Source organism: Protopterus annectens, chromosome 3.part0 (genome assembly GCF_019279795.1).
Source record: "Protopterus annectens isolate FY-2018-M chromosome 3.part0, PAN1.0, whole genome shotgun sequence".
NCBI lineage: Eukaryota > Metazoa > Chordata > Ceratodontiformes > Protopteridae > Protopterus > Protopterus annectens.
Window position 1 is genome coordinate 740,240,063 of NC_056731.1, and position 24,886 is coordinate 740,264,948.

Consider the following 24,886-nt stretch of genomic DNA (forward strand, 5'->3'; position numbering starts at 1 on the left):
CAAGTGGCTTGATCTCCCACTCTACCTTATCTTCCTTTAGCTTAAAATGGCACACAAAATCATTCATAGACCCGTGACCTGCTCTGCTCTTATTACTATATTCCAAAGCTACATACCAAACAGATCTCTCAGGTCAGAAAATAAGCAACTTCTCACTGAGAATTATCCCAGCAAACTAGCTGGCCAAACTCTATGCTCTTTCTCCATAGCCAAAATCTGGAATACCTTTCCCTTAACTATCAGATCTAACCAAAAATCACACATCCTTTAAATTCTCACTTAAGGAATACCTTTCCAAATCTTGAATCTGCTCTTGCTCAACCCCAGACTGATTATATCCCTAATTCTTAATTTCTACTAATTAGCTTTGTTCTCACTTTTTTCTCTCTTTTTTCTTGTTTTCACCCCTTTCTCTCCTCTGTTTCACTCTGCTTACTTCCCACATCATATCTTTACTAACAGCTATTTCTTTATGTATTGATAAGTTAGCCTATGCTTGCCATGCAAATGTACATATTGAGCATCTGTTATACCAACGTAATCAACTCTGTATTTTTCCTTTGCTACAATGCTACTTGTATGTTTCCAAGGATTTATGTATACAATTTGTATTAATGGAGCTTCACTGAAAATGGGTTATTTTGACCCTGTTGGACTTTCCCAGTAAACAAATGTTAAATAAAATAAGACCCATTCTCTATATATTAACTGCAGCATAAAAAAGGCTGTTATTACATAAAATCATTATCCTTTGGGACACAGATAATCACATAGCTTATTAGTTTATGAGATGGTATCCCATAGACAACAAGTTCAAAGTCTGAAGGCCAGTTTGTGGCATGCGCATTCTTTAAAATGTCTCTAAAACATAATAGAGCTACAACTTTTTATTAAATATATTTTAAAACACATTTTTATAAAATGACTTTAAATTTATTATCTGTCTCTTGCTAGACTAAAATGAAATATGACAGAAAATAAAAATGTAAGGTTGTGGCAAAATATGCCAGTAGTTGTCAAGAAATATTTAGGCATTTTCACAGTGATCTAGACATAAACACAACTTTAAATGCGCATGCTATACAAATGGAACTTAACTGGTTAACACCAAATACTTATAATATAGCCTTTAAAAGGCATCACAGCAGACCTGAAACTAGATATGCAAGTCATTTCCTTTCACTGTTATTGAAATACATTAATTTGCTTCACTTTGGCAAAGAATATTCCTGTTAATGTTATGGATGCTGGCAAGCATTTCTGCTTTTTATTACAAGGCATAAGTCAGGCACATGTTCACCTGTTAAACTTTTAGATGATTGATTGAACAAAACCCAAACAAGTGCAATGTGAAAATGGCCTCATAACTGAAAAAAAAAGACACAAAGGAAGATTAAATCCTAGCAAAATGTGTTTAACAACCATTGTTTTTCAGCAAATCAAAGTTAATCATGTGCAGCCTTAGAATTACGTGAATCCATTTCTCCTCAAATTCTGACAGACTTGTATTGCTGCCTGACACAAAAGATTTGCTGTCAGTGGATGGACATGCAGTTCAGACAGTGCCATTTCATTGGACATGGTTTGTTGAACAGATCCAAAACTACAGAATGGTATTTTGTGTAAAGCTGAAACTTTCTATGCCCCCTCCCAAGAAGAGATCTCCTGCAAATTGAAAGTCCTGAGTTATATTCAGCAAGTCATGTATCTCCAAACTGTAACAAAATAATCACAAGTGCTAATAGCATTATTATAATGATGATGTTATTATTATTATTTTACCCTACCAGTCCAACTCTTTGAACCTTAAGAATCTATTAGCAGTTAATTACACCCATTGAATCCGAAAGTCTTTAACGTGCAAAGAAAGTTTTTGCATAAACCATGTAGAGAAAACATGCCTCAAATAAGTACCTAAATCTCAGATATGATAGTCAGATAAGATAAATGTTACAAAAATGTATAAAATGACATGTGCATTAGCAGTAATGTCAAGGATATAAGATGTGATAATGATTTTATACTTCTGTTTTATTATAGAAAGTGTTACTTTCGATAGACGTCACAGTGAATATGATCAACCAAATTATTTCATCCCTGTCATCTTACATGATAGACTATTGCCAGCAGATTTGTCTTCTCATTGTCATGATGCACTAAAAAATCTTTGTATACCAGAGTTTCTGATATTGTATCAAAGGATTTAAATAATTTCTATTTTTAATATTTGCAATTACTGAAAATGTTAAAAACCATGCATTTTAGCAGTAGCAAATTTGCTTTATTATTGCATGTCTGACAGCAACATTGCTTTAAGGATATTTTTATCTCAGTTTCCACACTTGACCCTTAACACCCCCCACCACGCACACACACACACACACACACACACACACACACACACACACACACACACACACACGCGCACACACCACACACACACACACACACACACACACACACACACACACACACACACACACACACACACACACACACACACCCTACTGACCATTTCATTCCCCTAAGGATGAGATCCCTATGGCCTATTTGTTCCCTTCAGTGTGAGTTGATTACCAGGAGTTATTCTGTCATCTGTGGTCAGTGAGGGATTTTCTCTTATCCCCTTACTTCCAATACGTGCCCAGTTAGCATTCCTCAGAGTTCGTATGCAGTGGGCAAGATGACAGACTCGCATTTACAAGTGATGTATATTTGTAGAAGAACCTGCCATCTAAAGCCATCAACCGTGTAGGTTTCAGTGGTCTCTGCTAGGGAAAGGGTTGTATTCAGGAGTCTCGCGATCTGTCCTAAAGAACTAACAACTCCCACACTTCTGATGCTATTCATGCAGATATGAAATTATTGGGCATATTTATAACTGCTAGAACAAGCAAGACTTAAATCTGTGAACATGTTTGCTAACCTTCTCTTTACCTGACATTTCTCTAATACCACCATGCTGGGACATACTTAACCCGAAGCTTTTAAGTCTACTACTGTCTTCCTAAAGTATTTCCATAAATTTCCACAAACAGCCTTTAATAACTCCTGGAATGTACATGTCATGGTGATTAGTGTGCAACTCAAGTTAGTTTTCAAATAACACCTTGATCCCTAATGTGGATAATAGCATTGTTGAGAAACGAATGTAAATATGCAAATGTTAACATTCGTAACTGTTAGGTGAAACTTTCATCACCATGCATGCATTGTAGCTAGCTGCGATAGGTGTCAGTTTATTTTGACTGCCTTACACTTACAGGTAGTCACAATCTTGCTGCTTGGGGATATATCTTTATTGTCAAATGATATGAAAAAATATGTTGCATTTTACATGCAACTCATATAGAAATATTACTGTCTTCCTGAATCTGTCAAGGTAAAAATGTTATACTTGCAGTGTCCCTACTTAGGGATCTTACAAGCCTGCAACTAACATCACTGGTTCATATGCCATTCATGACATTCTCCTTTTATCGATGCAGATATGAAATGATTGCTCACATTCATAAGTGCAGCAACAAACATATATAGCTCCGGAGTTGTACACATCACCTACCCTATTTCAGTCTAAAACATTTATTACCACCCTGTGTTTCTTATAGGGGTCCATACATATAATGTTGCTTCCAAGTCCTTTACTGCATTATTAAAGTTATTATGAAATTTTGCATAACATTTAATAAAATAAGCTTCATAACACTAGAATACATATGTCATACACTGAATTTAAAAGATGACATAAAGTAAGACACTTCAGCTCACAGGTGATACCTTACTCAGAATATAGCATTGTAGAGATATTAAAGTTATTGTGCAAGGATTGATAATATTCATACGTATCGATGTTTAGCAATAACTATAAGCATAATGCATTGCAGTCATCTGCTGGGAGACTCATTTTATTTTGACCATTGTGAACTTATAGGTAATCTCAGTCTGAGTGATATATGACCACCTGATACTGCCATATGACATAAAATATGAAAAATATGCCATATATTTTCAAAACACCACAGATACACCCAGTGTCTTCCTAACTCTGCAAAGTCAATATTTTACCTGCATTGTCCCTAGTTATAGGTCCTATAACCTTTACCTGGCTTCAATAACTCAACATTCCAATCATGTCATTGCTCTTTTATCAATGCAGATATGAAATTATTGCTCATGTGCATAGCTGGTAGAAAACAAAACAAAGATCAGTAGCACTAGATGGCTGCATGCTACTCACTTCTTTTTAATGACATTTTATTTAAAACTACTCAGTACATGCAGGGCTCCACATTTTCACTGTTGATTTTAAATCCTTGCACAATTAAAGCAAATGTAGCTTTGTTTGCTGCATCTATCTATATATCTGGCTATTATTTCCACTTTAATGACCCCGCACAAACTCATCACAAGAATCTTTGGCATGCTAATTCCTGATGAACTACTTCACCATAAGACAAAAAGGAGCTCACGGTTTTGATGAATTAACACTTACAAGGCTGAGAGCGTTAACCATGCAGCTCTCTCTTGGGGTGCCACTGCATCATTTGTTTTCCTCACCCAACCCACTGTAGCATCCCATATCATCCCATTGTGAAGTCCCTCCAGTGTGGAATGGTAGCTTTTTGATAATTGTAATTACTGCTAGAGTTGTGGGAAGTAAGAGTAAAGCATCAGGTGTGCCTGTTATCCAGAGATTGCAAATACTGCTTTATTAATTATAGTAATTCTTTCACAATTCCTGCATGTTGAACATCGCAGTGATGTAAACACTAGCACCACTGGTGATCCTGCTCATTCAGTGCTTACTTACAGTATGCTGTCTTCATGCAGTTATAGCCAGACTCACCCCACCACAGGACAACCCTGTATTAGAAACCCCCGCTCCTACCCAATACCTTTGCGATAGGAAACCTGGCTCTTAATCCAAAAGTACGTGGATGTACAAAGCAGGACACATTCTGCACTCCATTAAAGTAAATGTGTTCTTTATTTTATAAAAACAGGATATTAAAAGAGACTTCATTGTACGTACTTTTGGAAATGTGGCTCTTAGCTGCTCAGTCTTACCCTTAACTTCCCCAGTTCCAGGTGCCAGGTAACCTACCTTATCTACTGTCACCTTCAGTATAGCTAGGGCTATAAACTATGTGCAAGTGGATTTGGCTTCACAATGTGCTAAACATCTAGAAAATTTGGGGAAAGTTCAGATTCAGCAGAATGATTATTGTAGCACAGTGATGCCTTTCTGTTGTTTTAGGAGTTATTATGTAGAGTTGTAACTGTGTGCCCAAATAACTGAAAGAAAGTCTGAATATTTCTTCAGTAATTACTCAGGGATTGATAAATCTTCACCTTGACTTTTCTGTTACACAAGACTGACCTGTTGGGCCACTATTTTCTCTTGCCTCCTTTCTCTTTCTAACTAAGGAGTACTAACTTTGACTATAAATAAGATACTTCCAAAAAGCAATGATATTGTGAAATAGTAAAGGAAGGAAGTCAATGCATAGGAAAGACATGCAATACAACACAAGATAAGACAACTGCATGGTAAGAATATAATAAATGCAAATTACTAACCAACAAATTACAGTTTGCTTTCCTGTATACAGCAGAAACATCTGGAGGTAGCAATAGGGTTGAGGGGTCAATATAAATGAGTCCTGAGCTTAGAGTCAGTCGCAGGAAAGCAGTAAGGTTAACTAGTGCAAAATGTTCATTACTAACACACTAGAATGTTTGGGAAAGACAGTTACAGCAGGCAACGTGGGAGATACAGAACTGTTTAAGGAACAGCTTTTAAAGTGAGACCAGTAGGATCAAGGATCCAGCATAAGGTGACCTAGGCAGCTGTCTATGGCTGGTGCTGGTTAGTAGGCCCAGCCATGCAAAAATTAATTTAAAAAAGCAACTTTTCCCCTGTTCAACATGAATTAAAAACCAATAACTTTCTGCTAATTCCAAACTAGATTTCCTCCTTGTTGTACAACTGGTTCAGTCTCTTTCATTGACCGTAGCTGCCTTGCAGCATTGTCATGTCATTTAACTCCATACAAACTGTTCGGTGAATGTCTTTCAGAAAGAAAGCACTTCAGAGTAGCAGCTCAGTGTATGAGAAATGCCTCAGTTAAAGGGCGCTGTCTAGTTAATTGATTTTGGTGAGTCAAACTCTAAACCTTAACTATTGGGAGGAAATGCCTTAATCCTCCAAACCAACTGCCAGGCCTACTTCAATTTACTTTTTTTGGTAAATCACTGAAAATTATTCTCTCAATGGCAGCACACTTGCCTGTGTAAGTTCTATTCCTACAACAAGTAGTTCAATTGCTGACACTGCAGAGCAGTATCGGAGGGGGTGGATGGGTCATCCTTTGGATGAGACATTAAACTGGGTCACATCTGCTTGAGTTGGTGGTAGCTCAGGTGGATGTAAAAGATCCCTTGATGCCTATTGAAAAGAGTAAAGGAAGTGACTTGCCAAAATTTCCCCTCATCATCTAAATATCACCACAGGACTCCCCTAAAAAGAGGCCACTAGATTGTGGGGCCGACCTGGTTAAGAAAGGATAAAAAATAAAATAGATGTTGATTTAAAACATGTTACTCTGTTTTTTAAGTGATTTAAACTAGTCTGCTCTTATGTTTCTCCAATTTTTTTCAGAATATCTGTGATTTTGCTTCATAGTTCTGCCTTGTTCTTGAGCAAGTCACTTAACCAGACAGAACACTGAGACAACTGGAAATTTGCACTTGGCTCCTCAATGGTCTTCTGGACTGCAAGCCTAGCAACTGCAAATGAACCAGAGTACTTGTGGCGTAAAGAAAGGAAACTGATTGAAGCAAAAAGGAATATCATCATACAAGCCATGGTTCTTTGTATGTGATCCTTGGCTTCCTTGTTTTGTTGAATATTGACAGTGAGTTTATTTTTACCTGTAAATAAATTGGACAGCATGAAGTCTGTGAGTTTAATGTTATGATGCAACTATGAATACATTTTAATTTATGAGTAGCTTGTTTTTTTTTCAAATACACAGGTATGAAATGCAGTATGTTTGGGCTACAACAGCTTGTCAAGCACTTAGCTCAGATGAGTAAGGCTATGAGCTGTTAAAGAACTGCTTTCTGTAGTACATGGTTTGATTCTCTTGGCCTTCATGTGTCTTATCTGTGATTATTCCAAGTCACTTCACCAGTCAGTCCTCCTGGCTTCTCCTAAAAAGGGACAAGTGTGTCCAGTGTTATATCCCAGGCTGTCAGCAAATGCTTTACACATTTGTCTTTTGAATTTCTGTACCCTTCACAGATACTAATTAGTGCTTCCTTATATAATATTAGAAATGAATCCCAGCACTTCTCTTGTAATTAAATGGGTTGCCTGATGCATTTCCCTAACTGTGAATTTCAAGGGAAAATAATTACTGTTTCTCTTGTTAAGTCTGTTTTCAAAGGGATGTTGTTTTGTTTAGAAAGTAGCTCTCCCTGTTTTTTTTTCTGTAAAATTTGAAATAAACATTTTAAATAAAATCCAAATCTCTGTCATACTTATAAAAGTAAAGAAGAAAATAGTATGTGCACTGGCTGGTTTGAACAGCGCATATGATTACTGAGATAGACAGCCAAATAATGGGATAATGGTATGGTTAGAGGGGACCTGATTAATTACCATGCATAGGGCCACATTTGTCCACAGTCTGTCTCCGTTGACTTTGAAGGTGCATGCTGCAACAATACAGCATTATTAGCCATTCAAGTAGGTCAGACCTGCACTGAGTGATGTCAGATGGAATTGCTATTGTTAATGGCAGACAAGACATACAGAGGTCAAAAATGAGATGTAGGTGTAATGCAAGCCTGCAAATCCCCCCCCCCCAAAAAAAAAACAACAGTATGCTATATGTAGTAATATTTCTTATTTTTATATGTCTTATGGGTTGTTGAACAAACACTGCTGCAGCATTTATATTGTATTTCATTGTTTCACTTTATTCATTGCACTAAAGAGTGAATTAATTCATTAATAGGCCTGGATCATGTAATATAGTCTATACATGTTGCATTTTTATTAGTCTAAACATGTTGCATTTTAGTAATAATTTTTTTGCAGTGCCTTCTTTACAGCACCCAGCAACTGCAAAGGGGTCGACATTTGTCAGGGCATATAGTCTGCATTATTTGGAGTGATGGTCAGAACAATCTAATATTCAGCATCCATTATGTAGTCATTGCTGCATAATACTGTGATACAGTATTCTCTACAAGATCAGGCTGTAATGGATTTCAGCATTTAGTTAGAAACTGTTACTCTGGCAGAACAGAGGACAAAAGCTCTAACTTACTAATGAGCTGCTTCCAGCTGCAAGGGTGTAGGGTGTCACATGTCTTGCGTATTTGAATATAACAATGAAGCTGGTTGTTCGTTTAAGTAGTTTATTACACACAAACACATCAGAATGGATAGCAGGAACATTAAACTTATATGGACTAACTGATTGACTACTACACACATGCATGTTTACACCTTGGCTGCTCACTACAAAATGGCACTCTTGCTTGCACATGCTCAGTACTTATATGCACATGCCTGCTGACTGCAAAGCTTCTTAAAGGTATATCAGTCACTCTGATCTACATCCTCCCTCTTTACTGCTCTGTCTTGCAATGACAATGACATTTGAGTAGGCATGCAAATTATACAGACAATAATAAACAAAACAACATTTGTGTCCAGGTTGCCGTGTATCTGGAACTAGGTCTGGAAATGCGACCTGATCTTGTAATGTAATAGTTAGGACTGGGTTTAGCAACAGGCACAGTCAGTGGAGAATGTTCTGCTTTAGGACTCTTGGGGATATTCTCAGAAACAGGGATATCTGCTTAAATGTCCACTGGTACTGGAACATTGGATAAGTCACTCTGAAAATTAGAATCTTTATTACAGGCAAGATGCTGTAACACTGGCTCAGACACTGGCAATAAATACTTCCAATTTTGCTAAAATTCCATTCTCTGTGATTCCACAATGTACAATTTTGGCTCTTAACACAAACTTTTCACAAATCCAATCTGATCAAAACCTTTTGTTGTCTGCAGCCTCACTATCTCCCCTTCTTTTAATGGAATGAGCGGTTTGCCAGTCTTATCATAGTAGGACTTCTGGGGCAAATGCTTTTTCAAGAGTCAAGCTTTTACTGCTTTGTTGTTTTTAGCACATGGAACCAGCAAATTGATACTGATTGGTAATGTGGTTCTAGTTTGTCATGACATAAGTCTCTGGGCAGGTGAACCAAGATGATTATCACGAGGAATGTTTCTGAGATTCAGGAGTTTTAGAAAAACATTGGCATTGTCTCATTTCGATTTTTCTAACAGCTGTTTGCATTTTGAACTGCACATTCAGCCAAGCCATTTGACTGCGGGTATTCAGGACTACTCGTAATATGAACAAAGTCCCACATTTCAGCAATTTTTTTGAACTGCTGACTTGTAAACTGTGCAACATTGTCAGAAATGATTCTGTGCAGACTATCATGGACAGAAAAATGTCTCTTCAACTTAATAATGACGGTATTGGACGTGAGATTAGGAAGTAGGTCAATCTTGAAACAATTGTCTACTAATACCATGTAATGTTGGCCATTCCACTCAAAAATGTTTGTAGTTACTGTCGACCAAGGTAGTTTAGGAATCTGGCTTAAATGAAGTGGTTCTTTTTGTTGATGCAGTTTAGTATTACAATCAAAACAAGATGAGAGTTCTTTCTCAATGTCTTTTGACATAAAAGGCCAAAATACTAGATCTCGTGTCCTTCTTTTGCTAGAATCAGTCCCTGGGTGGCCACAGTGCAAGATCTTAATATACTCTTGCTGCAAAGATTTTGGAACAATTATTTTTGGACTTTTCATGATGATACCATCTTCCATCAAAATCTCATCTCTGTAAGGAAAATACTGCTGTACTTCTAGTGGTAAACAAAATTGCTTTGACGGCCATCCTCAACTGATAAAATGGTTGAGCTTCCGGAGAAGTGAATCTGAAGCTGTATAAGTTCTAAGCTCATCAAGACATGTGGAAGAAAAATTTCTAACTTCCATGACTTCAAAATTAGGTTTCTCATTTTCATGCTGTGCAGTGTTTTTTTTGGGCAATCGGGATAAAGTATCAGCAAGATAAAGAAGTTTGCCTTTTGTGCAAACAAGACTGAAATTATACTTTTGCAATTTGAGCATCATGCATTGCAATCTCGCAGGAGCTGTGTGCATTGGTTTTTCAAAATAGTGACTAAAGGCTAGTGATCGGTCTCAGTTTGAATAGGTCAGCCATAAATATAATCATGGAATTCAAACATGAAAACACAATTGCCAAGAGCTCTTTGTCTATCTGAGCATAGTGCATCTTGGTCTGGGTTAAAGTTCTTGATACATAGGCTACTGGTCTACCCTCTTGAAGAATGACTACACCAAGACCAAAATTAGAAGCATCACAGTAAAGAGTTACTGTTTTGTGATCCTTATAGTATCTTAAAGTAGGTGGACTGATAATTTTCTGTTTCAGGACATCAAATGCTCTTTGGAGTTGTTCTGACCAGGACCAGATTATATCTTTGTGTGTCAGCTTTCTGAGTGATGCTAAACGTTGACTCAAATCTGGAATGAACTTGCCCAAATAGTTGACCATGCCCAGAAAACATTGTAGGGCTTGAAAATTGCCTAGAGCTGGCATGTCAAGAATTGCTGTTTGCTTGGAAGGATCTGGTCATAAGCCTGAACTGGTAAACAAATGACCAACATAAGTAACTTCTTGTAGCCTGAATTTGCATTTCAGAGGATTCAGCTTAATAGTCACTTTACAAGCTCTTTCCAGAACGTTCTTGAGGTTTCTATCATGTTCAACTTCACTATTGCCTCCTACAAGAATATCATCCACTATAACAGCACATGAATAGCTAGTATAAATTTGCTCCATTGCACTTTGAAAGACTTCACTGGCAGAATTTATTCCAAATGGCATTCTCACAAATCTGTAACTTCCAAATGGTGTATTAAAAGTGGCAAGCAATGAAGATTTTTGGTCAAGAAAAATTTGCGAAAACAAACTTTTAGCATCTAAGACAGAAAAAAACAGTGGCATTTGGCATAAGAGCAGCATCTTCTTTGACTGTACGCATTGGATGATGAGGTTGTTTTCGTGCTTTGTTCAAATCTCTTGGATCAATACATATTCTAATATCATCTGAGATTTTCTTATGAGCTACCACCATGGAGGATACCCATTCAGTTGGTTCTTCAGCTGGACAAATTATTCCTTGCTGCACCATTCTATCTAGGTCAGCTTTGACTCTATTCTGCATAGCTACTGTAACTTTCCATGCTGGTCTGATAACTGGGCTTACCTCAGGGTCTACCTTCATGGAGTACACAACTGGGAGTTTGCCTAGTTTGTCTTAAAAAGATTAGCATAATCAGAAACATATAGTCTGGGCAAAATTTGAGTTGTTATCATTCAAGTTTACATGGTGGACTTCCCTATTAAATGAAAGCAGTCCCATTTTCAAACTGCCTCTGAGGCCTAATAATGACTGCATGTGTCTCTTCACTACGTAACACTGCAAGTCATAGCTGGTCCCAGCACAGTAACATGAATGCACTACTGAGCCTTCGGTTTGAATTTCTTCAACATCATAAGTAACAAGTTTCTCAGACTTTGCCAGATCAAGCTTCTCACCAGCACTTACTTGGCAAATGTCTCTGCTGACATAACATTCCACATTGAACCAGTATCAACTTTGAGCTCTACAGGTCTCCCATTAATCAGAACAATACAAAATACTTCATTTTTTGCCCACAAATCTACTGCATTGATTGTTTCACCAAGCACTGACATACCATCAACATAAAAATTAGGGTCACAACTTTCTAGTTAATCAACTTGCCTCTTTGAATGCTCTCCTTTAATAAAAGAATGAGCCTCATTTGATTTACAAAGACCTTTGAAATTATTCCACTTTTTACATTTGTGGCACTGCTGACCAAAAGCTAAGCACTTTTCTCTTTTAGGTTTATGATTACCACCACAATTACAAAAGTTGACTATGAGGCTAACTACAGGTTTTGCTGAGTCACCCTTGTGCTCATTAAGCATACTCTGGATTTTACTGAAGCTGCCCTGGAAAGTGCTAGAAAGGCTCTGTATATCACTGAAGCTGCCACACCCTTTGGCCTGTATCTTTTAACCTTGTTTTGCATAATATCAATGCTAGTAGTAGAAGAATCCACGTGTGCTTTTCTCATTTGTAACAATATTTGTGTGCTTTTCTATGAGCTCATATATCTGACAAATCTCAATGGCCTTATTCAAAGTTAAATCACTGTATCAAAGCAAAATCGTTCTCACTGCATCATCTTTAATACCACACACAAGCCCATCTTTTATAAACTCATCTCTCAAATCACCAAAATCTGCACATTTTTGCCTTGTTTCTCAAATGAGTTATATATGCTGCAAATGTTGCACCAGGCTCTTGATCCCTTGTGTAAAATAAGTGCCTTTCCATTGTAATATTCATTTGGGGGTTACACATTTCTCTAAATTTATGTTTTAAACACTCAGGGTCTTCCCATGTTTCAGCCACTACCACTATATGATGGATCCCCCCTCAACTGCATACACAAATGAATGCTCTCTTTCAATGGCTTCTGAACCAGCTAAATTAAGTAGAATAAATGCCTTTGTATGTGCATTTTTGTCAGAAATAACAGCCTGTATGAAAATATCATACTCTTGCTCAAACAGTCTCCAATTTTCAGCAATATCATTATCAAACACAAGCAGACTTGGTCTGTGAAATCCTTCTGCCATGCCAACAAATTATGTTCAAATACAATGCAAATATGGCCATTGCAATTATGTAAGAACATGCAGACACACCAGGTACATGTAATAATATTCAAATGCACAAAATTGTTTTGAATGTGCTCTGCAAAATAACTGTACTGTAATACTGCACACATTTGCCAACACTTTTCACACTTCGGATACTTCACATAACTTTAGTTAATGCAAAAAAATAGCCACATAGTGAAAATGTATGGTTGTTTTTCCTTTTGTATACATTTTATGTGATTCAGATATTGTTTCAAATGTTTTTATAATTATTTTGAATATTTTTATCAATATTTCCAAGTTTCAGACATTTCATTTAACTAAAAATTTGTTTTGAACATTTGAAGTGCTTCATTTTATATTCATTGAGCAAAAAATCATTTAAGTGAGTTTTAGTACCTGGAATTCATTTCTGACCTGTTTGTGAGTCATTTGAGCAGTAGAGGTGATCCATTCCTGTATATTCCTCCAACTTTAACTATGCACCTCATGATTTTGACTCTTGATCCCATTCTGACACCATGTAGCTCGTCTTGTGTACTTGAATAAGACGATGAGGCTGGGTGTTCGTTTAAGTAGTTTATTACACACAAACACATCAGGATGGATAGCAGGAACATTAAACTTAAATGAACTAACTGACCGACTACTACTACACACATATGCTTACACCTCGGCTGCTCTCTACAAAATGGCACTCTTGCTTGCACATGCTCAGTACTTATATGCATGTGCCTGCTAACTGGAAAGCTTCTTAAATGTATATCACACACTCTGATCTACATAGGGTTTGAGTCTTTTCACTTTCATTTGCCTACTGTCTGACATTGAGCAATTCACTTAATCAGTGCTTTGGAGCAATTGAAAATTTGGTCTAGGCTCCTTAATGGTCTCCAAAACTGCATGCCTAGTTACCTATGAACATGTTGTTGTTTGCCAACTATTCTCTGTTCCATAGCTGATCTTGTTCAGGAAATGTTATGGCAATATCATCAGCACACCGATTTGTTTTTAATGTAGCATAGGCAATTTATTTTTCAAGGGCATCAGGCACTGTACTTGTTGATGAAACAGCGATATATAAAGCTGTTTGCCAGCAAAGACTTCTGCTTTAGCAATAAATATCTTTAATGTGGAATTATGCAGATGGGTTTTACTTCTTCAGAGATTGTGCATATTAACTGATACTGGTGGATTATAATGACAGTAGTCTGTGGGGCCTTCTATGTTTTAAATGTTTTGAAATGAGTAGTTTTGTCATTATTGTTTAATAAATTTTGTTTCCCTGATTACTGGAAAAAAAATGTTCAAAACTATAAATTTAAAACATACTCTAACAAATATTACTGCATTAAACAAGGAAAATAATTTAAAATAATCAGGAAGGTGAATCAAAGAAACATGCATTTATGAATAGTCCTAAAAATGTTCTCACAGGGGCCACTGGCCAGATGCATTTTCTATGAATCAAGCTTCAACCCCCTTTCAATGAATGTGAGTTTCAAGAGCAGAGGAGTTTAGAGTTGCTCTTTTTTCAGTGCAAGACTGTTTTGCTTAGCAAATGGCCATCAGTGTTTGGGCTATAGCATTTGAAATAAAAGTTTTAAATTAAATTCAAATATTTGTAATCATTGTAAAAGTAAAGGAGAAAATAGTACGCACACTGACAGATGTAAACAGTGTTTATGGAACTTGGGGGGGGAGAGAGAGAGGCAAGTAATGGGGCACTGGAATGTCTGGGAGGGTGGTCCATTACCCTACCTAGAGCCCCATTTGACCATGATCTAGTTCTGAGTAGGATAACAGCATGTTCTTGTGGGATCTGGTTATAAATGGAATGGCATATTTACTCATGAAAAGCCCATTTTCATAGAAGGGCTGAGGAAAAAAGTTCCTGTTACATAGAAAATGAAAAAAAAAATACAGTAAATCTGAATAACTGTACCTCATTGCATGTCTTCATCATCATAGTAAAATCATTATCTAGAATAATGTATAATATAGAGGGTGATGATCAGGTCTCTGATTGTAACAATGTTATTATATGTTCGAGACATGGATACCAAGAAATTCACCTCAAAAGCAAAGATCAAGAGGTGAGTCTTGGCATCCATGTTGAGAACACATAATAACAAGTTATGAGCAGTTGGAGCCAATCACTTCTCTTTGTAGTGCATGAAGTTTTATCTATTCCATGTACTGTCAGTCACAAAAGAAAAAAAATGTGATGTGTTTCACCAGCTTTGAAAGTCAATAAAGCACTTAGTAAGTGCTGTATAATAAACAGCAAGTAAGGAAAAAGTCAAGGACATTTTTTAAATACTGTCCTAATTTAAATAAGTTATGAACAGAATGATGTCTGTAAACTTCAGTGGCTATAGGAGTCAAAGTCAAAATCAAAGTAAATTTTATTGTCATTTAGAACTAGGCACATGTAGCCTAAACGAAATTTAATGATTCAGCTCAATTATTGAGATTACAAAGGAAAGTAAAACAACACATACAAGTAAAGGAATAAACATAACTAACAAATACAATATTATTTCCAATACATGCAAGAAAGAGCAGAAACATTTACCAACACTCATATATGAAAAGAATACCCTCCCCCCCTGAGTTAAATTAACTACCCTATTTAAAGTAAAACAAAACACTCTACAGATTGAAATGCATAAATTATTTGTCGAATATTGCACTTGAGTGAGTTAAATAATACTGACTATGGATATAATAAATAAATATTGCACTTACTTGAAATATATATAAGTATATATTGCACAAATAAATAAAAATTGCCTTATTATGTGTCTAGACCTCTGGGACTAGTGCGCGAGTTCAGAAATCTAATCACTGTAGGGTAGAAACTTTTACTGAATCTTGTAGTCCTGCAGCAGATGCTACAATATCTCCTGCTTGATAGCAGATGCTTAAAGAGTTGATGCGGAGGATGTGTGTTGTCCTGTATTATTTTGGTGGCCTTTCAGATGTTTCTTGCAGAATAAAGATGTATCGATGGAACCTGTTGCCTTCTCTGCAACCCTCACCACTGTTTGTTGCGTCTTTGTTTCTGTAACTGTGCAGCTTTCAAAACACACTGTGAAGTTGCAGGTGAGGATGCTCTCTATTGCACCTCTATAGAAAGTGAAGAGAATATGAGGAGGAAGCTTAGCTTTTTTCAGTCTTCTTAAAAAGTGGAGGCACTGGTGAGCTTTCTTGACCATTTGGCTGGTGTTCCCTGACCACGAGAGATCCTCTGATATGTGTACATCGAGGAATTTAGCACTCATAACCCTCTCCATACTCTCACCATTGATCCTGAGCACTGGATGGTTTGTTCTCCTTTTCCTGAAGTCGATGATAATCTCTTTAGTCTTGCTTACATTCAAGTCAAGGTTGTTCCCCTTGCACCAACTGATCAGAGATGTCACCTCCTCTCTGTACGCCCTTTCATCCTCATTTGTGATGAGCCCCATGACTGCGGTGTCATCAGCAAACTTGATGATATAGTTGTACTTGTGCTTAGCATAGCAGTAGTGGGTCAGGATGGTGAATAACAGTGGGATGAAAACATATCCCTGTGGATATGTTAATCGAGATGCACCTTGATGTGTTCTTAGCTGAGCACACCCTCTGTGGTCTCTCATTCAGGAAGTCCAGGATCCAGTTACAGAGTGTTTACTGATTCCTAAATATGCCAGTTTTTCTATCAGCTCCACTGGTACCACAGTATTAAATGCAGAGCTGAAGTATGTGAACAGCATCCTCACATAGTTATCTTTGCCCTCTAAATGCTCAAGGAAGATGTATAGTGCTACTGATATGGCATAAGCTGTGCAAATAAGCTATGTGTAATAAAAGCTTATTCAGGGACTGGAGAAATGTCCTTCTCATATCTAACTATCACAGTGCTTGGGGAGTGTGTAACAATTGTTACTCACTCTGAAAGCACTGTTAAAATCTCATCTCACACTACAGTAGTTCATAACAGGTTTTTCTTTTTTCTGAGTTTGGAATGTAATCACAGTACTTCATACAGTACACGATGGTCATTACATAGTACAGGAAAAGGAATATAACATTGCTAGACTGAGGTGCATCTCTGGGCAGCCATGGTGGTGCAGTGGTTAGCATTGTTGCCTCACAGCAAGAGGTTCTTTGGTTCAATCCTCAGCTAGGGTGCCTTCTGTGTGGAGTCTGCATGTCCCCCTGTGGTCATGTGGGTTTCCTCCGGGTGCTCTGGTTTCCTCCCACATCCCAAAGACATGCTGTAGGTGGATTGGACACTCCAAAATTGGCCCTAGGTGTGAGTGTGTGTGCCTTCAGTGGAAGGTTGGGTGCCGGGCTGGCAACTCGACACCGTAAAACTCCACTGCCAATCATGAGAGGACAGGTGATCCGCTGTGGCGACCCCTGACCGGGAAAAGCCGAAAGAAGACTGAGGTGAATCTCTGTTTATCAGAATAATAGTAGACCGCAGAATTCTTAAAATAATAGGCTTTACAATGCTGGATTATGATTTCAAGATTAAATTAGTTAACTTGAGCATATGCAGTTCAGTTATGGTAATAGTAGATTTCTAGTCAGTCTTCCAGCATAATTTTATTAGCTCCTGGGCAGACAAACACAGTAAGCCCTCAGTAACGTATGGAAATATTGTGCATTGCAGCATGGTGTCAGTCAAGTGCACAGAATATGCAGTAAAATCTGGTAAAAGATAGTAAAATGTCACATCATGCTTTTAACCCCCCCCCCACCCACCCATAAAACAAAGCATGAGAGAATGGAATATGCATTTTTTAATTTAATTTTTAATGTACATCTGTTCAATAAACTTTTATTTAATGATCTGAAGCATTATTGTTAACTGAGTCATGTTCTAGTTCAGTATATTCCTACTCGATATAATTTTGCTTCATAAGCTAAACATGGCTGTTTAAAGAATTTTAGAGGTGATTGTTTACTTTTATAGTCACTTACAGAAGCTTAAAGAAATCACTTATTTCAGACTGAATCATAAGCCAGCAAAGCTTTTCATAATGTAGTCATCAGCTTATTAATGTTCAGAAGTGGATATCTTGTGAAGGGTAGATCATGCTTACTCAACCTGGTCAACTTCTTTGAGTCAGTCACCAGAGCTGTGGATGAAGGTAAGGTGGGTCATACAGCCTACCTTGATCTGGCCGAGGCCTTTGATACCATTCTCCACTCAGGAATCATAGAAAAACTCACTAAGCTATGCATCAACTCCTATATCACTAGGTGGGTTGCAAACTGGTTCACAGATAGAACCCACAGTCTGAAAGTAGCTGACTCCAAGTCAGACTGCCGACCAGTCACTAGTGGAGTCCCACAGGGTTCGGTCCTGGGTCTTCTCCTGTTTGTTATCTACTTCTTTGAAGTCCAGGCCAACATGAAGTGACTCTGGCTGGCAAAGTTCGCAGATGATTACAAGTTGGGAGCTATTATTAACTCCCCAAGTGATGTTGACATCCTACAGAAAGGCCTCATTGAGACCAACGACTGGTGTCAGAACCATGACCTTAAGCTCAATGCCAAAAAATGTGTCATCATCCCCTTTGGGAAAAATTTGGTTCCCATGAATTACCACATCGATGGTAGTCCACTGAACACAAAAGGCATTATAAGAGATCTAGGAACACAGGTTGACAGCAACCTCTCTTTTGACCATCACATTGCCACTGTGGTCAGAAAGTCCTTCTATGTGGCACATCTCATTACTAAGGGTTTTGCATCAAGGAAGAAAGAGGTCATTGTCTCCCTCTACTCTTCCCTCATTAGGCCAATCATCGAGTACAATGCCCCATTTGGCATGTACCTCACTAGACACTTGCAATAACTGGAGAGGCCACAAAAGTACCTCACAAAGAGGTTCCTAGACCTTAAACACTTGTCCTATATGAACAGACTCAAAAAACTCCAACTATTCTCTGTCTCATATTGCCTACTTAGAAGTGATCTCTGCTTGACTTACAAAGACATGTCTGACCCAGCTCTGTTAGAAATGCTACATCTAAAGAAATCCTAATTCCTCCACACCAAATGCTCCAGAGACCTCAACCTCATTACCATCATCAATAGAACAAGCTGAAGGGACAGGTTCATAACCCAGAGACTGCCCATGCTATGGAATAGACTTCCCATACTTGTCAAACAGAGCACCTCACTGACCCTCTTCAAGAGAAATCTTGATGAGTGGATGGGAAATAGAAAATTCACCCCGGGGATCACTCCAGGGGCTCTACTTGACAGAGGCACTGGAAAATAAGGTCGGGCGGCACAATGCCAGGGTAATCCTATGGGCTAGGCTTGTAAAGGCCCAAGGGCCATTAGCCTAGTACACACCTATGAACCTATGAACCTATGTTGATTTTATGGCTGTTTTAGCAGTGGCTGTGGTACTGATCAGAGTTTTTATGATCTGGAACAGGTTATGGACAGTGCTCAGAGATGACTTTTAGGTACTGGGTCCTATAGTGGTCTCCTTGTGCCTAGTGTTTGACTTATAATGCATCATGCCTGGCACACTCATGTATCCAAGTATATGACTTTAATGCATCATGCCTGGTAGACTCATGTATCCAGGTGTATGACTTACAATGCATCATGCCTGGTACACTCATGTATTCAGGTGTATGACTTACAATACATCATACCTGGTACACTCATGTATCCAGGTGTATGACTTACAATGCATCATAGTTTCATAGTTTCATAGTTTAGTACTAGGCTATCTGCCCTGGGGCATTTGCAAGCCTAGCCCTAGAGATGTGGCTTTCGCCACCCCATGTAGTGGTACTAAGGTGTATAGAACAAATTTAGAATACTGTGCCTTTGTCTAGTAGTGACACATTGAAGACCCCCTTACTTATTAAAATTAGTTTACTGTGCCTCTGTTAAGTAGCGACACAGGGGTGACCCCCGGGGAAAACCTACGATTTCCCATCCACTCGTCAAGATTTCTCTTGAAGAGAGTCAGTGAGGGGCTCTGCCTAACATGGACTGGGATTTTGTTCCAGAGTATGGGAAGCCTCTGAGTTATGAATCTGTCCCTCCAGCATGTTTTATTCATGTTTGTACTGATGTTTAAATCTTTGGCTCTCATGGTTCTTATGGATTTTGATTTTTTGAGGTGGAGCATGTCCATCAATTCCTGGTTAGACATGGCCTTGTACGTCAGGCACAGATCACCTCTGAGCAGGCGGTATGCTACTGAATAGAGCTGGAGTTTCTTTAGCCTGGCAGCATATGACATATGTTGGAGACCCTTGATCCTCTTGGTGAGGTACTTCTGGGGTCTCTCCAGCTGCTGTAAGTGCCGGGTGAGGTACATACCAAATGGGGCATTGTACTCAATCATGGGCCTGATAAGGGAGGAGTACAGGGGCACGATGACCTCCTTTGATCTGGATGTGAACCCCTTCATGATAAGTTGGGCAAGGTAGAAAGTCTTTCTAACCACTTTGGCAACATGGGTGTCAAATGAGAGGTCACTATCTACTTGGGTCCCCAGGTCTCTAATTACTTTTTCGGTACTCAGTGGGTTACTGTCTATGTGATAATTTGTGGGTACTTTGTTTTTCCGAAAGGGGATGACTATACATTTCTTGGCATTCAGTTTAAGGCCATGATTCCGGCACCAGTTGTCCGTTTTGGTGAGGCCTTTCTGTAGGATGTATGTGTCAGCTGGTGTATCGACTATGGCGCCTAGTTTGCAGTCATCTACGAACTTTGTCAGCCACAAACCTCCCATGTTTGCTTTCACATCTGAGAAGTAAATGCTGAACAAGAGGGGTCCCAGGACAGAGCCCTGTGGGACACCACTTGTGACTGGCTTTGAGTCTGACATGGCTCCCACAATCTTGACTTTATGGGTTCTGTTCTTTAGCCAGTTTGCAACCCATCTTGTGACATATGGATTTACATTTAAGCTGTTTAGCTTATCTATGATCCCCGAGTGGGGTATTGTGTCGAAGGCTTTAGCCAAGTCCAGGTAGGCTGTATGGACTGCCTTGCCCTCATTAATGGCTCTAGTGACTGTTTCGAAAAAGTCAACCAGGTTCAAAAGGCAGGATCTGCCCTTTACAAAGCCGAACTGGGTGGGATCAAGTGTCTGTAGGTCCCCAGTGTCGTTGTTTATGAGTTCCATAATAATTCTTTCCATAGCTTTGCAAACCAGGCTGGTCAAGCTTATGGGGCGGTAGGTCCCAGGGTCTGTAGTGGAGCCTCCCTTGTGGAGTGGGACCACTGTTGCTGTACGCCAGTGTTCAGGTACATATCCTGTAGTAAGGCTAAGGTTAAATAACATTTTTATATGCGGGTTTAGCTCCTCTTGGAGTTCACGTATCATGCAGCTGGGGATACCATCAGGTCCCATAGATGCTGTGTTTTTTGCTTTGCTGAGGACGGTTCTCACCTGGAAATCAAAGATGACAGGGAAGTTACATTCGGCTGGGATGAGTATTTCTTCTTTTGGAGGTGAGGGAGGGGAGAAATTTGCACTGTACCTGTCTGCCAGAATGTTGGCAATATCTGTGAGTTCGGTAAATTTTTTGTCGTTGTGTACTAACTCTGAGCATATCTGAGTGTTTCCGCCCAGGTTTCTAACATAACTGAAGAATGCCTTGTGGTTATCTTTAGTGTCCTTGGTGATTTTTCTCTCAAAGTTGGCCTTGGATATTTTTATGAGAGAACGTAGCTTTCTACTAGTGCTGATCAGAGATGCCTTCCCTTTATGGGGTTTTGCTCTGTCTTGCAGTAGCTTCCTTCTTTTGTTATACAATTTGTTTATGGCTGGGGTCCACCAGACAGGACGCTTTCCTTTGGTGGAGAGGGTCTTGGTTTTATTTGGGATTGCACAATCCATGCATTCTTGGAGATGTCCGTAGAAAGCATTTGTGTAGGATTCAGCATTGTGGGATGTGGTTTCCATTGGCCCTGTGGGCTTAAATGATACCATCTCAGTCTTGAGAAGTGTAAAGTCGGCTTTTGAGAAGTTTCTCACTGTAGTCTTTTGTGCTGGGGGTGGAGGTGGTAAATGTATATCCAGGGTGATTAGTTTCTGGTCAGATCTCGCCAGTGAGGGCAATACTTCCGGTGTGGAGCATTTTGTCCCCATGTTTGTGATGATCAGGTCTAGTATATTATCCCCCCTTGTGGGAGAGGTGACTAGCTGTTCCATTGCATTTGAGTTTATGAATTCCAGGAACCTTTGGGCTAGGGTGTTAGGGCTAGAATAGTGCACCCAGTCTATGTTAGGGTAGTTGAAGTCTCCCAATATGATGGTATTTGGTGAGACATTCATATCTTCCAATGTCTTCAGGAAGGCTGAGTGGGGTTCTTGAGATTGGGAGGGTGGTCTGTAACATGCAACCAGTTGTATAGCAGTTTTGCCTATGGTTAGCTGCACCTGGATGGTCTCCGATGCTTCATAAGTTGCCACTAACCTGGAGGTGTGGGTATCCTTGATGAATATGGACACTCCCCCTCCTTTTGTGGTTCGGCCCGGGTTTTGGGGCTGAAAAGCATGATATGAGGTAAAGCCTGGTAGTGCTGGGGTGCTCTCAGGAGCCTTGAACCAGGTCTCGGTTACAGCGCAGACATCGATGTTCTCCATACTGAGGAGTGCTTCAAGAGCCTGCATCTTGAGATTTAGACTTCTGGCGTTGAGCAGCATTACCCTTAATTTTTTTCCATTTTTGTTTTCTAAGGAGGTGGGTTCATCTTTTGAGCTTTGCCTAAAAAAGGCACTATGGGGGTGGCAAGAGCCTTAGCCAATATCCGGAAGCCCAGTGGTGACAGGTGCAAGCCGTCCCTTGCGAAGCAGTGTGGCTTGTCCAGCATGTCATCCCAAGCAGACAGACATTGGATCCCCCTAGAATGACACCAGTAATTGAGCCAATTATTAAAGCTGATCATCTTGTCTTTGTATTGTGGCATCATTCTTGGTGAGGGCAGGATGCTGCTCAGGGTCAGGGTCATACCAGCCTGGCCTACATAATCAGAGAGCTCCTCTATGTCTCTTTTCATGTAGTCCAAGGAGGTACGTCTCAGGTCATTCACACCGGCATGGACAATGACGGAGTCATATTTGTACATGCTTTTGAGTGACCTGAGTGCGTGTGTTATATGGCGGATCCTAGCCCCCGATAGGCAGCTTACCGTTACCATCTCCTTGCTCAGCCTGGTAAGTGCGACGTCAGTGTGTCTGACTATACAGTCACCTATCACTAGTGTATCAGGCATAGTGTTTGGCCTTAAGGGCTGCGATTTCTTGACACACCGATTTATTGAAGTATGTGTTGCATGTGTTATGTTTTGAGGTGGTGGATTTTTGGGTGTCTGCTTTGGGAGCCTCTGTTGTTTTGGTAAGTTTTTTAATAGAGCCTCTGAGTATGGTTTTGTGTTATTATGTGCTTGATTTGCAGTTGGGGTAGGTCTATGTGTGACTGGGTTTGTTGTGTGTGTGGTTACCTTCTCCTCCTGTCTGGTCTTGCCAGTCCTGAGTTGAGAGAGTTCAGCCTCCAGTTTGGCTATATAGTTGCATCTCTCACATGTATTTGTGTTTGTTGGGAGGAGGAGAGGGTTGTCTGTGTACATGAGACAATTATAGCATTGTCTCAAGATTCCCAGATTAACCAGCTGAGCAGGAGAAGACGCTAGTAATCTACCACTCGACATGCTAGAATATTATAAGGGAGCCTGGTACACTCATGTATCCAGGTGTACGGCTTATAATGCATCATGCTTGGTACACTCATGTATGTAGGTGGATGACTTATAAAGCATCATGCCTGGTATACTCATGTATTCAGGTGTATGACTTATAATGCATCATGCCTGGTACACTCATGTACCCAGGTGTATGACTTACAATGCATCATGCCTGGTACACTCATGTATCCAGGTGTATAGCTTATAATGTATCATGCTTGGTACACTCATGTATCTAGGTGGATGACTTATAAAGCATCATGCCTGGTACACTCATGTATTCAGGTGTCTGACTTACAATGCATCATGCCTGGTACACCTTACAGCTTTACTAGAGAGCACCCTAGCTGGCCTGTGAGTTTCTCTGAGAATTAAGAGCTCAAATCTCTTTAATGCAGGTCAAGCACATGGACATCAACAACATAGTGGTATATCATCTAAACCCTGCATCATTCAGATCATCCATTGATGTGTCATCTTGTTTTTCGTGTTTATGTGTGGGCATCTTTTTGGTTAAGAGTTATTACATTAGGAATTTGAAATCTAAAGTCACATTTACTTATTTTGTTTAAAGTTAACCATAATAAATGGAGGTCTATTTTTTTAAATGTAGCTCTCACTTCCTCTGCTTTTCTCTTTCTCTCTTATCTTCTTTCTTTTATATAATACTTACTATATATAGCCTATCCTGGTGAACTAGGAAGGTATTGTAATGGTCTAAACCGCATTTCTGTGTTTCCATCAAAAAACTGTACCATGCTGTATCATTTCAGTTCACCAGTCTAACTTTTCAAGCACATTAGCCCCACAGCATTTGTTATGCCCAGCAATGCATTACCGACTTACAGATACTAAAACTGGATGACAAAAAATGAGAGGGCAAAAACAGCACTATCTTTAGCTAATCACCTTCTAAAAGGGAAAAATAAATACACACCTTCTTGTGTTACGAATGGTCCCTTCTGATATTGAGCTTCTAATGTTTTATTTTATTTACATAAAGAGTAAGCAGAACTATATGAATTTTGTCAAGGCTGGGATGTTGTTATAATGACTGGTAGACATGCCTGTGTAATCAGACCACTATTAAATGGGCTAAAGCACTTTTGTTTGTTTTACAAATTTTAGTTTAATTTTATAAACAAGCCAAAGCACTCTTTTTTTTTTTTTTACAATTTTTAGCTTAATTCTCACTTTTTAGGATTCATTGTACTAAAAGCAAGTCTGCATGTATGAAACTGGGATTGTACGTACATTATAATTGTTGCAGAAC